Source organism: Pristiophorus japonicus, chromosome 2 (assembly GCF_044704955.1).
Source record: "Pristiophorus japonicus isolate sPriJap1 chromosome 2, sPriJap1.hap1, whole genome shotgun sequence".
NCBI classification, from domain to species: domain Eukaryota; kingdom Metazoa; phylum Chordata; class Chondrichthyes; family Pristiophoridae; genus Pristiophorus; species Pristiophorus japonicus.
This window is the reverse complement of record NC_091978.1, coordinates 13,318,957-13,334,598: the sequence shown is the minus strand read 5'-3', so window position 1 is coordinate 13,334,598 and position 15,642 is coordinate 13,318,957.

The following is a 15,642-nucleotide window of genomic DNA, read 5'->3' as shown; positions in this document are numbered from 1 at the left end:
TGCTGCACTCCCTCAATAGCAAGAATGTCCTTCCTCAGGTTAGGAGACCAAAACTGTGCACAATTCTCCAGGTGTGGCCTCACCAAGGCTCTGTACAACTGTAGTAACACCTCTCTGCCCCTGTACTCAAATCCCCTCGCTATGAAGGCCAACATGCCATTTGCTTTCTTAACCGCCTGCTGTACTTGCATGCCAACCTTCAATGACTGATGTACCATGACACCCAGGTCTCGTTGCACCTCCCCTTTTCCTAATCTGTCACCATTCAGATAATAGTCTGTCTCTCTGTTTTTACCACCAAAGTGGATAACCTCACATTTATCCGCACCAGTTCCGACTATCACAGGAGAGAGAGTGGGGAGCACCAGTTCCGACTATCACAGGAGAGAGAGTGGGGAGCACCAGTTCTGACTATCACAGGAGAGAGAGTGGGGAGAACCAGTTCCAACCATCACAGGAGAGAGAGTGAGGAGCACCAGTTCTGACTATCGCAGGAGAGAGAGTGGGGAGCACAAATTCCGACTATCGCAGGAGAGAGAGTGGGGAGCACCAGTTCCCACTATCACAGGAGAGAGAGTGGGGAGCACCAGTTCCGACTATCACAGGAGAGAGAGTGGGGAGCACAAGTTCCCACTATCATTGGAGAGAGAGTGAGGAGCACCAGTTCTGACTATCACAGGAGAGAGAGTGGGGAGCACCAGTTCCAACCAACACAGGAGAGAGAGTGAGGAGCACCAGTTCTGACGATCGCAGGAGAGAGAGTGGGGAGCACAAATTCCGACTATCGCAGGAGAGAGAGTGGGGAGCACCAGTTCCGACTATCACAGGATGGGACAGTGGAGAGCACTTGTTCCGACTATCACAGGAGAGAGAGTGGGGAGCACAAATTCCGACTATCGCAGGAGAGAGAGTGGGGAACACCAGTTCATAGAAACATAGAAACATAGAAAAAAGGTGCAGGAGTAGGCCATTCAGCCCTTCTAGCCTGCACCGCCATTCAATGAGTTCATGGCTGAACATGCAACTTCAGTACCCCCTTCCTGTTTCTCGCCATACCCCTTGATCCCCCTAGTAGTAAGGACTTCATCTATCTCCCTTTTGAATATATTTAGTGAATTGCCCTCAACTACTTTCTGTGGTAGAGAATTCCACAGGTTCACCACTCTCTGGGTGAAGAAGTTTCTCCTCATCTCGGTCCTAAATGGCTTACCCCTTATCCTTAGACTGTGATCCCTGATTCTGGAGTTCCCCAACATTGGGAACATTCTTCCTGCATCTAACCTGTCTAAACACGTCATAATTTTAAACGTTTCTATGAGGTCCCCTCTCATTCTTCTGAACTCAAGTGAATTCAAGCCCAGTTGATCCAGTCTTTCTTGATAGGTCAGTCCCACCATCCCGGGAATCAGTCTGGTGATTCTTCGCTGCACTCCCTCAATAGCAAGAATGTCCTTCCTCAGGTTAGGAGACCAAAACTGTACACAATACTCCAGGTGTGGCCTCACGAAGGCCCTGTACAACTGTAGTAACACCTCTCTGCCCCTGTACTCAAATCCCCTCGCTATGAAGGCCAACATGCCATTTGCTTTCTTAACCGCCTGCTGTACCTGCATGCCAACCTTCAATGACTGATGTACCATGACACCCAGGTCTCGTTGCACCTCCCCTTTTCCTAATCTGTCACCATTCAGATAATAGTCTGTCTCTCTGTTTTTACCACCAAAGTGGATAACCTCACATTTATCCGCACCAGTTCCGACTATCACAGGAGAGAGAGTGGGGAGCACCAGTTCCGACTATCGCAGGAGAGAGAGTGAGGAGCACAAATTCCGAATATCGCAGGAGAGAGAGTGGGGAGCACAAGTTCCGATAATATCGCAGGAGAGAGAGTGGGGAGAACAAATTCCGACTATCACAGGACGGGAGACTGGGGAGCACCAGTTCCGACTATCACAGGAGAGAGAGTGGGGAGCACCAGTTCCGACTATCGCAGGAGAGAGAATGGGGAGCACCAGTACCGACTGTCGCAGGAGAGAGATTGGGGAGCACCAGTTCCGACTATCACAGGAGAGAGAGTGAGGAGCACCAGTTCTGACTATCGCAGGAGAGAGAGTGGGGAGCACAAATTCCGACTATCGCAGGAGAGAGAGTGGGGAGCACCAGTTCCGACTATCACAGGAGAGAGAGTGGGGAGCACCAGTTCCCACTCTCACAGGAGAGAGAGTGAGGAGCACCAGTTCCGACTATCACAGGAGAGAGAGTGGGGAGCACCAGTTCCAACTATCACAGGAGAGAGAGTGAGGAGCACCAGTTCTGACTATCACAGGAGAGAGAGTGGGGAGCACAAATTCCGACTATCGCAGGAGAGAGAGTGGGGAGCACCAGTTCCCACTATCACAGGATGGGACAGTGGAGAGCACTAGTTCCGACTATCACAGGAGAGAGAGTGGGGAGCACAAATTCCGACTATCGCAGGAGAGAGAGTGGGGAACACCAGTTCATAGAAACATAGAAACATAGAAAAAATGTGCAGGAGTAGGCCATTCAGCCCTTCTAGCCTGCACCGCCATTCAATGAGTTCATGGCTGAACATGCAACTTCAGTACCCCCTTCCTGCTTTCTCGCCATCCCCCTTGATCCCCCAAGTAGTAAGGACTTCATCTATCTCCCTTTTGAATATATTTAGTGAATTGGCCTCAACTACTTTCTGTGGTAGAGAATTCCACAGGTTCACCACTCTCTAGGTGAAGAAGTTTCTCCTCATCTCGGTCCTAAATGGCTTACCCCTTATCCTTAGACTGTGATCCCTGGTTCTGGAGTTCCCCAACATTGGGAACATTCTTCCTGCATCTAACCTGTCTAAACACGTCAGAATTTTAAACGTTTCTATGAGGTCCCCTCTCATTCTTCTGAACTTCAGTGAATACAAGCCCAGTTGATCCAGTCTTTCTTGATAGGTCAGTCCCACCATCCCAGGAATCAGTCTGGTGAATCTTTGCTGCACTCCCTCAATAGCAAGAATGTCCTTCCTCAGGTTAGGAGACCAAAACTGTACACAATACTCCAGGTGTGGCCTCACCAAGGCCCTGTACAACTGTAGTAACACCTCTCTGCCCCTGTACTCAAATCCCCTCGCTATGAAGGCCAACATGCCATTTGCTTTCTTAACCGCCTGCTGTACCTGCATGCCAACCTTCAATGACTGATGTACCATGACACCCAGGTCTCGTTGCACCTCCCCTTTTCCTAATCTGTCACCATTCAGATAATAGTCTGTCTCTCTGTTTTTACCACCAAAGTGGATAACCTCACATTTATCCGCACCAGTTCCGACTATCGCAGGAGAGGGAGTGGAGAGCACCAGTTCCGAATATCACAGGACGGAAGAGTGGGGAGCACCAGTTCCGACTATCGCAGGAGAGAGAGTGGGGAGCACCAGTTCCGACTATCGCAGGAGAGAGAGTGAGGAGCACAAATTCCGACTATCGCAGGAGAGAGAGTGGGGAGCACCAGTTCCGACTATCGCAGGAGAGAGAGGGGGGAGCACCAGTACCGACTATCGCAGGAGACAGATTGGGGAGCACCAGTTCTGACTATCACAGGAGAGAGAGTGGGGAGCATCAGTTCCGACTATCACAGGAGAGAGAGTGAGGAGCACCAGTTCTGACTATCGCAGGAAAGAGAATGAGGAGCACCAATTCTGACTATCGCAGGAGAGAGAGTGGGGAGCACCAATTCTGACTATCACAGGAGAGAGAGTAGGGAGCACCAGTTCCGACTCTCACAGGAGAGAGAGTGGGGAGCACCAGTTCCGACTATCACAGGAGAGAGAGTGGGGAGCACCAGTTCCGACTATCACAGAAGAGAGAGTGGGGAGCACCAGTTCCGACTATCACACGAGAGAGAGTGGGGAGCATCAGTTCCGACTATCACAGGAGAGAGAGTGGGGAGCACCAGTTCCGACTATCACAGGAGAGAGAGTGGGGAGCACCAGTTCCGACTATCGCAGGAGAGAGAGTGGGGAGCACCAGTTCCGACTATCACAGGAGAGAGAGTGGGAAGCACCAGTTCTGACCATCGCAGGAGAGAGAGTGGGGAGCACCAGTTCCGACGATCGCAGGACGGGAGACTGGGGAGCACCAGTTCCGACTATCGCAGGAGAGAGATTGTGGAGCACCAGTTCCGACTATCGCTGGAGAGAGATTGGGGAGCACCAGTTCCGACTATCACAGGAGAGAGAGTGGGGAGCACCAGTTCCGACTATCGCAGGAGAGAGTGTGGGGAGTACCAGTTCCAACTATCGCAGGAGAGAGAGTGGGGAGCACGGGTTCCGACTATCACAGGACGGGAGACTGGGGAGCACCAGTTCTGACGATCGCAAGAGAGAGAGTGGGGAGCACCAGTTCCGACTATCGCAGGAGAGAGAGTGGGGAGCACCAGTTCCGACTATCACAGGACGGGAGAGTGGAGAGCACCAGTTCCGACTATCTCAGGAGAGAGAGTGGGGAGCACCATTTCCGACTATCACAGGTAACAGTGTGGGGAGCACCAGTTCCGACGATCACAGGATGGGAGAGTGGAGAGCACCAGTTCCGACGATCACAGGAGAGAGAGTGGGGAGCACCAGTTCCGACTATCGCAGGAGCGAGAGTGGAGAGCACCAGTTCCGACTATCACAGGAGCAAGAGTGGGGAGCACCAGTTCCGACTATCGCAGGAGCGAGAATGGAGAGCACCAGTTCCGACTATCGCAGAAGAGAGATTGTGGAGAGCACCAGTTCCGACTATCACAGGAAAGAGAGTGGGGAGCACCAGTTACGACTATCACAATAGAGCGAGTGGAGAACACCAGTTCCGACTATCACAATAGAGAGAGTGGGGAGCACCAGTTCCGACTATCACAGGACGGGAGAGTGGGGAGCACCAGTTCCGACTATCACAGGACGGGAGAGTGGAGAGCACCAGTTCCGACTATCACAGGACGGGAGAGTGGAGAGCACCAGTTCCGACTGTCACAATAGAGAGAGTGCGGAGCACCAGATCCGACTATCTTAGGAGAGAGATTGTGGAGAGCACCAGTTCCGACTGTCGTAGGAGAGAGAGTGGAGAGCACCAGTTCCGACTATCGCAGGAGAGAGAGTGGGGAGCACCAGTTCCGACTATCGTAGGATAGAGAATGGAGAGCACCAGTTCCGACTATCGTAGGAGAGAGAGTGGAGAGCACCAGTTCCGACTATCGCAGGAGAGAGAGTGGGGAGCACCAGTTTCGACTTTCGTAGGAGAGAGAGTGGAGAGCACCAGTTCCGACTATCACAGGAGAGAGAGTGGGGAGCACCAGTTCCGACTATCACAATAGAGAGAGTAGAGAGCACCAGTTCCGACTATCACAGGACGGGAGAGTGGGGAGCACCAGTTCCGACTATCGCAGGACGGGAGAGTGGAGGACAACAGTTCCGACGATCACAATAGAGAGAGTGGAGAGCACCAGTTCCGACTATCGCAGGAGCGAGAGTGGAGAGCACCAGTTCCGACTATCACAATAGAGAGAGTGGAGAGCACCAGTTCCGACTATCACAGGAGAGAGATTGGGGAGCACCAGTTCCGACTATCGCAGGAGCGAGAGTGGAGAGCACCAGTTCCGACTATCGCAGGAGCGAGAGTGGGGAGCACCAGTTCTGACTATCACAGAAGAGAGAGTGGAGAGCACGAGTTCCGACTATAACAGGAGAGAGAATGAGGAGCACGAGTTCCGACTATCACAGGAGAGAGAGTGGGGAGCACCAGTTCCGACTATCGCAGGAGAGAGAGTGGGGAGCACCAGTACCGACTATCACAGGAGAGAGATTGTGGTGAGCACCAGTACCGACTATCACAGGAGAGAGAGTGGGGAGCACCAGTTCCGACGATCGCAGGAGAGAGATTGTGGCGAGCACCAGTTCCGACTATCACAGGAGAGAGAATGGGGAGCACCAGTTCCGACTATCACAATAGAGAGAGTGGAGAGCACCAGTTCCGACTATCACAGGACGGGAGAGTGGAGAGCACCAGTTCCGACTATCACAATAGAGAGAGTGGGGAGCACCAGTTCCGACTATCACAGGAGAGAGAATGGGGAGCACCAGTTCCGACTATCACAGGAGAGAGATTGGGGAGCACCAGTTCCGACTATCGCAGGAGCGAGAGTGGAGAGCACCAGTTCCGACTATCGCAGGAGCGAGAGTGGGGAGCACCAGTTCCGACTATCACAGAACAGAGAGTGGAGAGCACGAGTTCCGACTATAACAGGAGAGAGAATGAGGAGCACGAGTTCCGACTGTCAAAGGAGAGAGAGTGGGGAGCACCAGTTCCGACTATCGCAGGAGAGAGTTTGTGGTGAGCACCAGTACCGGCTATCACAGGAGAGAGAATGGGGAGCACCAGTTCCGACTATCACAGGAGAGAGAATGGGGAGCACCAGTTCCGACTATCGCAGGAGCGAGAGTGGAGAGCACCAGTTCCGACTATCACAGGAGAGAGAATGGGGAGCACCAGTTCCGACTATCGCAGGAGCGAGAGTGGAGAGCACCAGTTCCGACTATCACAGGAGCGAGAGTGGAGAGCACCAGTTCCGACTATCACAGGAGCAAGAGTGGGGAGCACCAGTTCCGACTATCGCAGAAGAGAGATTGTGGAGAGCACCAGTTCCGACTATCACAGGAAAGAGAGTGGGGAGCACCAGTTACGACTATCACAATAGAGCGAGTGGAGAACACCAGTTCCGACTATCACAATCGAGAGAGTGGGGAGCACCAGTTCCGACTATCACAGGACGGGAGAGTGGGGAGCACCAGTTCCGACTATCACAGGACGGGAGAGTGGAGAGCACCAGTTCCGACTATCACAGGACGGGAGAGTGGAGAGCACCAGTTCCGACTGTCACAATAGAGAGAGTGCGGAGCACCAGATCCGACTATCTTAGGAGAGAGATTGTGGAGAGCACCAGTTCCGACTGTCGTAGGAGAGAGAGTGGAGAGCACCAGTTCCGACTATCGCAGGAGAGAGAGTGGGGAGCACCAGTTCCGACTATCGTAGGATAGAGAATGGAGAGCACCAGTTCCGACTATCGTAGGAGAGAGAGTGGAGAGCACCAGTTCCGACTATCGCAGGAGAGAGAGTGGGGAGCACCAGTTTCGACTTTCGTAGGAGAGAGAGTGGAGAGCACCAGTTCCGACTATCACAGGAGAGAGAGTAGAGAGCACCAGTTCCGACTATCACAGGACGGGAGAGTGGGGAGCACCAGTTCCGACTATCACAGGACGGGAGAGTGGAGGACACCAGTTCCGACTATCACAATAGAGAGAGTGGAGAGCACCAGTTCCGACTATCACAGGAGAGAGATTGGGGAGCACCAGTTCCGACTATCGCAGGAGCGAGAGTGGAGAGCACCAGTTCCGACTATCGCAGGAGCGAGAGTGGGGAGCACCAGTTCTGACTATCACAGAAGAGAGAGTGGAGAGCACGAGTTCCGACTATAACAGGAGAGAGAATGAGGAGCACGAGTTCCGACTATCACAGGAGAGAGAGTGGGGAGCACCAGTTCCGACTATCGCAGGAGAGAGATTGTGGTGAGCACCAGTACCGACTATCACAGGAGAGAGAGTGGGGAGCACCAGTTCCGACGATCGCAGGAGAGAGATTGTGGCGAGCACCAGTTCCGACTATCACAGGAGAGAGAATGGGGAGCACCAGTTCCGACTATCACAATAGAGAGAGTGGAGAGCACCAGTTCCGACTATCACAGGACGGGAGAGTGGAGAGCACCAGTTCCGACTATCACAATAGAGAGAGTGGGGAGCACCAGTTCCGACTATCACAGGAGAGAGAATGGGGAGCACCAGTTCCGACTATCACAGGAGAGAGATTGGGGAGCACCAGTTCCGACTATCGCAGGAGCGAGAGTGGAGAGCACCAGTTCCGACTATCGCAGGAGCGAGAGTGGGGAGCACCAGTTCCGACTATCACAGAACAGAGAGTGGAGAGCACGAGTTCCGACTATAACAGGAGAGAGAATGAGGAGCACGAGTTCCGACTGTCAAAGGAGAGAGAGTGGGGAGCACCAGTTCCGACTATCACAATAGAGAGAGTTGAGAGCACCAGTTCCGACTATCACAGGACGGGAGAGTGGAGAGCACCAGTTCCGACTATCACAATAGAGAGAGTGGGGAGCACCAGTTCCGACTATCACAGGAGAGAGAATGGGGAGCACCAGTTCCGACTATCACAATAGAGAGAATGGAGAGCACCAGTTCCGACTATCACAGGACGGGAGAGTGGAGAGCACCAGTTCCGACTATCACAATAGAGAGAGTGGAGAACACCAGTTCCGACTATCACAGGAGAGAGAATGGGGAGCACCAGTTCTGACTATCACAATAGAGAGAGTGGGGAGCACCAGTTCCGACTATCGTAGGAGAGAGATTGTGGAGAGCACCAGTTCCGACTATCGCAGGAGAGAGATTGTGGAGAGCACCAGTTCTGACGATCGTTGGAGAGAGAGTGTGGAGCACCAGTTCCGACTATCGCAGGAGAGAGACTGGGGAGCACCAGTTCCGACTATCGCAGGAGCGAGAGTGGAGAGCACCAGTTCCGACTATCACAGGAGAGAGAGTGGAGAGCACCAGTTCCGACTGTCGCAGGAAGAGAGATTGTGGAGAGCACCAGTTCCGACTATCACAGGAGAGAGAGTGGGGAGCACCAGTTCCGACTATCGCAGGAGAGAGATTGTGGAGAGCACCACTTCCGACTATCACAGGAGAGAGAGTGGGGAGCACCAGTTCCGACTATCACAATACAGAGAGTGGAGAGCACCAGTTCCGACTTTCACAATAGAGAGAGTGGAGAGCACCAGTTCCGACGATCACAGGACGGGAGAGTGGGGAGCACCAGTTCCGACTATCGCAGGACGGGAGAGTGGGGAGCACCAGTTCCGACTATCGCACGACGGGAGAGTGGAGGGCACCAGTTCCGACTATCACAATAGAGAGAGTGGAGAGCACCAGTTCCGACTATCACAGGAGAGAGATTGGGGAGCACCAGTTCCGACTATCGCAGGAGCGGGAGTGAAGAGCACCAGTTCTGACTATCACAGGACGGGAGAGTGGAGGGCACCAGTTCCGACTATCACAATAGAGAGAGTGGAGGGCACCAGTTCCGACTATCGCAATAGAGAGAGTGGAGAACACCAGTTCCGACTATCACAGGAGAGAGAATGGGGAGCACCAGTTCTGACTATCAAAATAGAGAGAGTGGGGAGCACCAGTTCCGACTATCGTAGGAGAGAGATTGTGGAGAGCACCAGTTCCGACTATCGCAGGAGAGAGATTGTGGGGAGCACCAGTTCCGACTATCACAGGAGAGAAAGTGGAGAGCACCAGTTCCGACTATCACAGGAGAGAAAGTGGAGAGCACCAGTTCCGACTATCGCAGGAGAGAGAGTGGAGAGCACCAGTTCCGACTATCACAGGAGAGAGAGTGGGGAGCACCAGTTCCGACTATCGCAGGAAGAGAGATTGTGGAGAGCACCAGTTCCGACTATCACAGGAGAGAGAGTGGGGAGCACCAGTTCCGACTATCGCAGGACGGGAGAGTGAAGGACACCAGTTCCGACTATCGTAGGAGAGAGATTGTGGAGAGCACCAGTTCAGACTATCGCAGGAGAGAGATTGTGCAGAGCAACAGTTCCGACTATCGCAGGACGGGAGAGTGGAGAGCACCAGTTCCGACTATCGCAGGAGAGAGAGTGGGGAGCACCAGTTCCGACTATCGTAGGAGAGAGAATGGAGAGCGCCAGTTCCGACTATCACAGGAGAGAGAGTGGGGAGCACCAGTTCCGACTATCGTAGGAGAGAGAGTGGAGAGCACCAGTTCCGACTATCGCAGGAGAGAGAGTGGGGAGCACCAGTTCCGACTATCACAGGAGAGAGAGTGGGGAGCACCAGTTCCGACTGTCGCAGGAGCGAGAGTGGAGAGCACCAGTTCCGACTATCGCAGGAGCAAGAGTGGGGAGCACCAGTTCCGACTATCGCAGGAGCGAGAGTGGAGATCACTAGTTCCGACTATCGCAGGAGAGAGAGTGGAGAGCACCAGTTCTGACTATCACAGGAGAGAGAGTGGAGAGCACCAGTTCCGACTATCACAATAGAGAGAGTGGGGAGCACCAGTTCCGACTATCACAGGACGGGAGAGTGGAGAGCACCAGTTCCGACTATCACAGGAGAGAGAGTGGAGAGCACCAGTTCTGACTATCACAATAGAGAGAGTGGAGAGCACCAGTTCCGACTATCACAATAGAGAGAGTGGGGAGCACCAGTTCCGACTATCACAGGACGGGAGAGTGGAGAGCACCAGTTCCGACTATCGCAGGACGGGAGAGTGGAGAGCACCAGTTCCGACTATCACAGGAGCGAGAGTGGAGAGCACCAGTTCCGACTATCGCAGGAGCGAGAGTGGAGAGCACCAGTTCCGACTATCGCAGGAGCGAGAGTGGAGAGCACCAGTTCCGACTATCGCAGGACGGGAGAGTGGAGGGCACCAGTTCCGACTATCACAGGAGAGAGAGTGGGGAGCACCAGTTCCGACTGTCGCAGGAGCGAGAGTGGAGAGCACCAGTTCCGACTATCACAGGAGCAAGAGTGGGGAGCACCAGTTCCGACTATCGCAGGAGCGAGAGTGGAGAGCACTAGTTCCGACTATCGCAGGAGAGAGAGTGGAGAGCACCAGTTCTGACTATCACAGGAGAGAGAGTGGAGAGCACCAGTTCCGACTATCACAATAGAGAGAGTGGGGAGCACCAGTTCCGACTATCACAGGAGCAAGAGTGGGGAGCACCAGTTCCGACTATCACAGGACGGGAGAGTGGAGAGCACCAGTTCCGACTATCGCAGGACGGGAGAGTGGAGGGCACCAGTTCCGACTATCACAATAGAGAGAGTGGAGAGCACCAGTTCCGACTATCACAGGAGAGAGATTGGGGAGCACCAGTTCCGACTATCGCAGGAGCGAGAGTGGAGAGCACCAGTTCCGACTATCGCAGGAGCGAGAGTGGGGAGCACCAGTTCTGACTATCACAGAAGAGAGAGTGGAGAGCACGAGTTCCAACTATAACAGGAGAGAGAATGAGGAGCACGAGTTCCGACTATCACAGGAGAGAGAGTGGGGAGCACCAGTTCCGACGATCGCAGGAGAGAGATTGTGGAGAGCACCAGTTCCGACTATCACAGGAGAGAGAATGGGGAGCACCAGTTCCGACTATCACAATAGAGAGAGTGGAAAGCACCAGTTCCGACTATCGCAGGAGCGAGAGTGGAGAGCACTAGTTCCGACTATCGCAGGAGAGAGAGTGGAGAGCACCAGTTCTGACTATCACAGGAGAGAGAGTGTAGAGCACCAGTTCCGACTATCACAATAGAGAGAGTGGGGAGCACCAGTTCCGACTATCACAGGACGGGAGAGTGGGGAGCACCAGTTCCGACTATCACAGGAGAGAGAGTGGAGAGCACCAGTTCTGACTATCGCAGGACGCGAGAGTGGGGAGCACCAGTTCCGACTATCGCAGGACGGGAGAGTGGAGGGCACCAGTTCCGACTATCACAATAGAGAGAGTGGAGAGCACCAGTTCCGACTATCACAGGAGAGAGATTGGGGAGCACCAGTTCCGACTATCGCAGGAGCGAGAGTGGAGAGCACCAGTTCCGACTATCGCAGGAGCGAGAGTGGGGAGCACCAGTTCCCACTATCACAGGAGAGAGAGTGGAGAGCACCAGTTCCGACTATCACAGGAGAAAGAGTGGAGAGCACCAGTTCCGACTATCGCAGGAGCGAGAATGGAGAGCACCGGTTCCGACTATCACAGGAGAGAGAGTGGAGATCACCAGTTCCGACTATCGCAGGACGCGAGAGTGGGGAGCACCAGTTCCGACTATCGCAGGACGGGAGAGTGGAGGGCACCAGTTCCGACTATCACAATAGAGAGAGTGGAGAGCACCAGTTCCGACTATCACAGGAGAGAGATTGGCGAGCACCAGTTCCGACTATCGCAGGAGCGAGAGTGGAGAGCACCAGTTCCGACTATCGCAGGAGCGAGAGTGGGGAGCACCAGTTCCCACTATCACAGGAGAGAGAGTGGAGAGCACCAGTTCTGACTATCACAGGAGAGAGAGTGTAGAGCACCAGTTCCGACTATCACAATAGAGAGAGTGGAAAGCACCAGTTCCGACTATCGCAGGAGCGAGAGTGGAGAGCACTAGTTCCGACTATCGCAGGAGAGAGAGTGGAGAGCACCAGTTCTGACTATCACAGGAGAGAGAGTGTAGAGCACCAGTTCCGACTATCACAATAGAGAGAGTGGGGAGCACCAGTTCCGACTATCACAGGACGGGAGAGTGGGGAGCACCAGTTCCGACTATCACAGGAGAGAGAGTGGAGAGCACCAGTTCTGACTATCGCAGGACGCGAGAGTGGGGAGCACCAGTTCCGACTATCGCAGGACGGGAGAGTGGAGGGCACCAGTTCCGACTATCACAATAGAGAGAGTGGAGAGCACCAGTTCCGACTATCACAGGAGAGAGATTGGGGAGCACCAGTTCCGACTATCGCAGGAGCGAGAGTGGAGAGCACCAGTTCCGACTATCGCAGGAGCGAGAGTGGGGAGCACCAGTTCCCACTATCACAGGAGAGAGAGTGGAGAGCACCAGTTCCGACTATCACAGGAGAAAGAGTGGAGAGCACCAGTTCCGACTATCGCAGGAGCGAGAATGGAGAGCACCGGTTCCGACTATCACAGGAGAGAGAGTGGAGATCACCAGTTCCGACTATCGCAGGACGCGAGAGTGGGGAGCACCAGTTCCGACTATCGCAGGACGGGAGAGTGGAGGGCACCAGTTCCGACTATCACAATAGAGAGAGTGGAGAGCACCAGTTCCGACTATCACAGGAGAGAGATTGGCGAGCACCAGTTCCGACTATCGCAGGAGCGAGAGTGGAGAGCACCAGTTCCGACTATCGCAGGAGCGAGAGTGGGGAGCACCAGTTCCCACTATCACAGGAGAGAGAGTGGAGAGCACCAGTTCTGACTATCACAGGAGAGAGAGTGTAGAGCACCAGTTCCGACTATCACAATAGAGAGAGTGGGGAGCACCAGTTCCGACTATCACAGGACGGGAGAGTGGGGAGCACCAGTTCCGACTATCACAGGAGAGAGAGTGGAGAGCACCAGTTCTGACTATCACAATAGAGAGAGTGGAGAGCACCAGTTCCGACTATCACAATAGAGAGAGTGGGGAGCACCAGTTCCGACTATCACAGGAGAAAGAGTGGAGAGCACCAGTTCCGACTATCGCAGGAGCGAGAATGGAGAGCACCGGTTCCGACTATCACAGGAGAGAGAGTGGAGATCACCAGTTCCGACTATCGCAGGACGCGAGAGTGGGGAGCACCAGTTCCGACTATCGCAGGACGGGAGAGTGGAGGGCACCAGTTCCGACTATCACAATAGAGAGAGTGGAGAGCACCAGTTCCGACTATCACAGGACGGGAGAGTGGAGAACACTAGTTCCGACTATCGCAGGACGGGAGAGTGGAGAGCACCAGTTCCGACTATCACAGGAGCGAGAGTGGAGAGCACCAGTTCCGACTATCGCAGGAGCGAGAGTGGAGAGCACCGGTTCCGACTATCACAGGAGAGAGATTGGGGAGCACCAGTTCCGACTATCGCAGGAGCGAGAGTGGAGTGCACCAGTTCCGACTATCGCAGGAGCGAGAGTGGGGAGCACCAGTTCCCACTATCACAGGAGAAAGAGTGGAGAGCACCAGTTCCGACTATCGCAGGAGCGAGAGTGGAGAGCACCGGTTCCGACTATCACAGGAGAGAGAGTGGAGATCACCAGTTCCGACTATCGCAGGACGCGAGAGTGGGGAGCAGCAGTTCCGACTATCACAGGAGAAAGAGTGGAGAGCACCAGTTCCGACTATCGCAGGAGCGAGAGTGGAGAGCACCGGTTCCGACTATCACAGGAGAGAGAGTGGAGATCACCAGTTCCGACTATCGCAGGACGCGAGAGTGGGGAGCACCAGTTCCGACTATCGCAGGACGGGAGAGTGGAGGGCACCAGTTCCGACTATCGCAGGAGAGAGATTGTGGGGAGCACCAGTTCCGACTATCACAGGAGAGAAAGTGGAGAGCACCAGTTCCGACTATCACAGGAGAGAAAGTGGAGAGCACCAGTTCCGACTATCGCAGGAGAGAGAGTGGAGAGCACCAGTTCCGACTATCACAGGAGAGAGAGTGGGGAGCACCAGTTCCGACTATCGCAGGAAGAGAGATTGTGGAGAGCACCAGTTCCGACTATCACAGGAGAGAGAGTGGGGAGCACCAGTTCCGACTATCGCAGGACGGGAGAGTGAAGGACACCAGTTCCGACTATCGTAGGAGAGAGATTGTGGAGAGCACCAGTTCCGACTATCGCAGGAGAGAGATTGTGGAGAGCACCAGTTCTGACGATCGTTGGAGAGAGAGTGTGGAGCACCAGTTCCGACTATCGCAGGAGAGAGACTGGGGAGCACCAGTTCCGACTATCGCAGGAGCGAGAGTGGAGAGCACCAGTTCCGACTATCACAGGAGAGAGAGTGGAGAGCACCAGTTCCGACTGTCGCAGGAAGAGAGATTGTGGAGAGCACCAGTTCCGACTATCACAGGAGAGAGAGTGGGGAGCACCAGTTCCGACTATCGCAGGAGAGAGATTGTGGAGAGCACCACTTCCGACTATCACAGGAGAGAGAGTGGGGAGCACCAGTTCCGACTATCACAATACAGAGAGTGGAGAGCACCAGTTCCGACTTTCACAATAGAGAGAGTGGAGAGCACCAGTTCCGACGATCACAGGACGGGAGAGTGGGGAGCACCAGTTCCGACTATCGCAGGACGGGAGAGTGGGGAGCACCAGTTCCGACTATCGCACGACGGGAGAGTGGAGGGCACCAGTTCCGACTATCACAATAGAGAGAGTGGAGAGCACCAGTTCCGACTATCACAGGAGAGAGATTGGGGAGCACCAGTTCCGACTATCGCAGGAGCGGGAGTGAAGAGCACCAGTTCTGACTATCACAGGACGGGAGAGTGGAGGGCACCAGTTCCGACTATCACAATAGAGAGAGTGGAGGGCACCAGTTCCGACTATCGCAATAGAGAGAGTGGAGAACACCAGTTCCGACTATCACAGGAGAGAGAATGGGGAGCACCAGTTCTGACTATCAAAATAGAGAGAGTGGGGAGCACCAGTTCCGACTATCGTAGGAGAGAGATTGTGGAGAGCACCAGTTCCGACTATCGCAGGAGAGAGATTGTGGGGAGCACCAGTTCCGACTATCACAGGAGAGAAAGTGGAGAGCACCAGTTCCGACTATCACAGGAGAGAAAGTGGAGAGCACCAGTTCCGACTATCGCAGGAGAGAGAGTGGAGAGCACCAGTTCCGACTATCACAGGAGAGAGAGTGGGGAGCACCAGTTCCGACTATCGCAGGAAGAGAGATTGTGGAGAGCACCAGTTCCGACTATCACAGGAGAGAGAGTGGGGAGCACCAGTTCCGACTATCGCAGGACGGGAGAGTG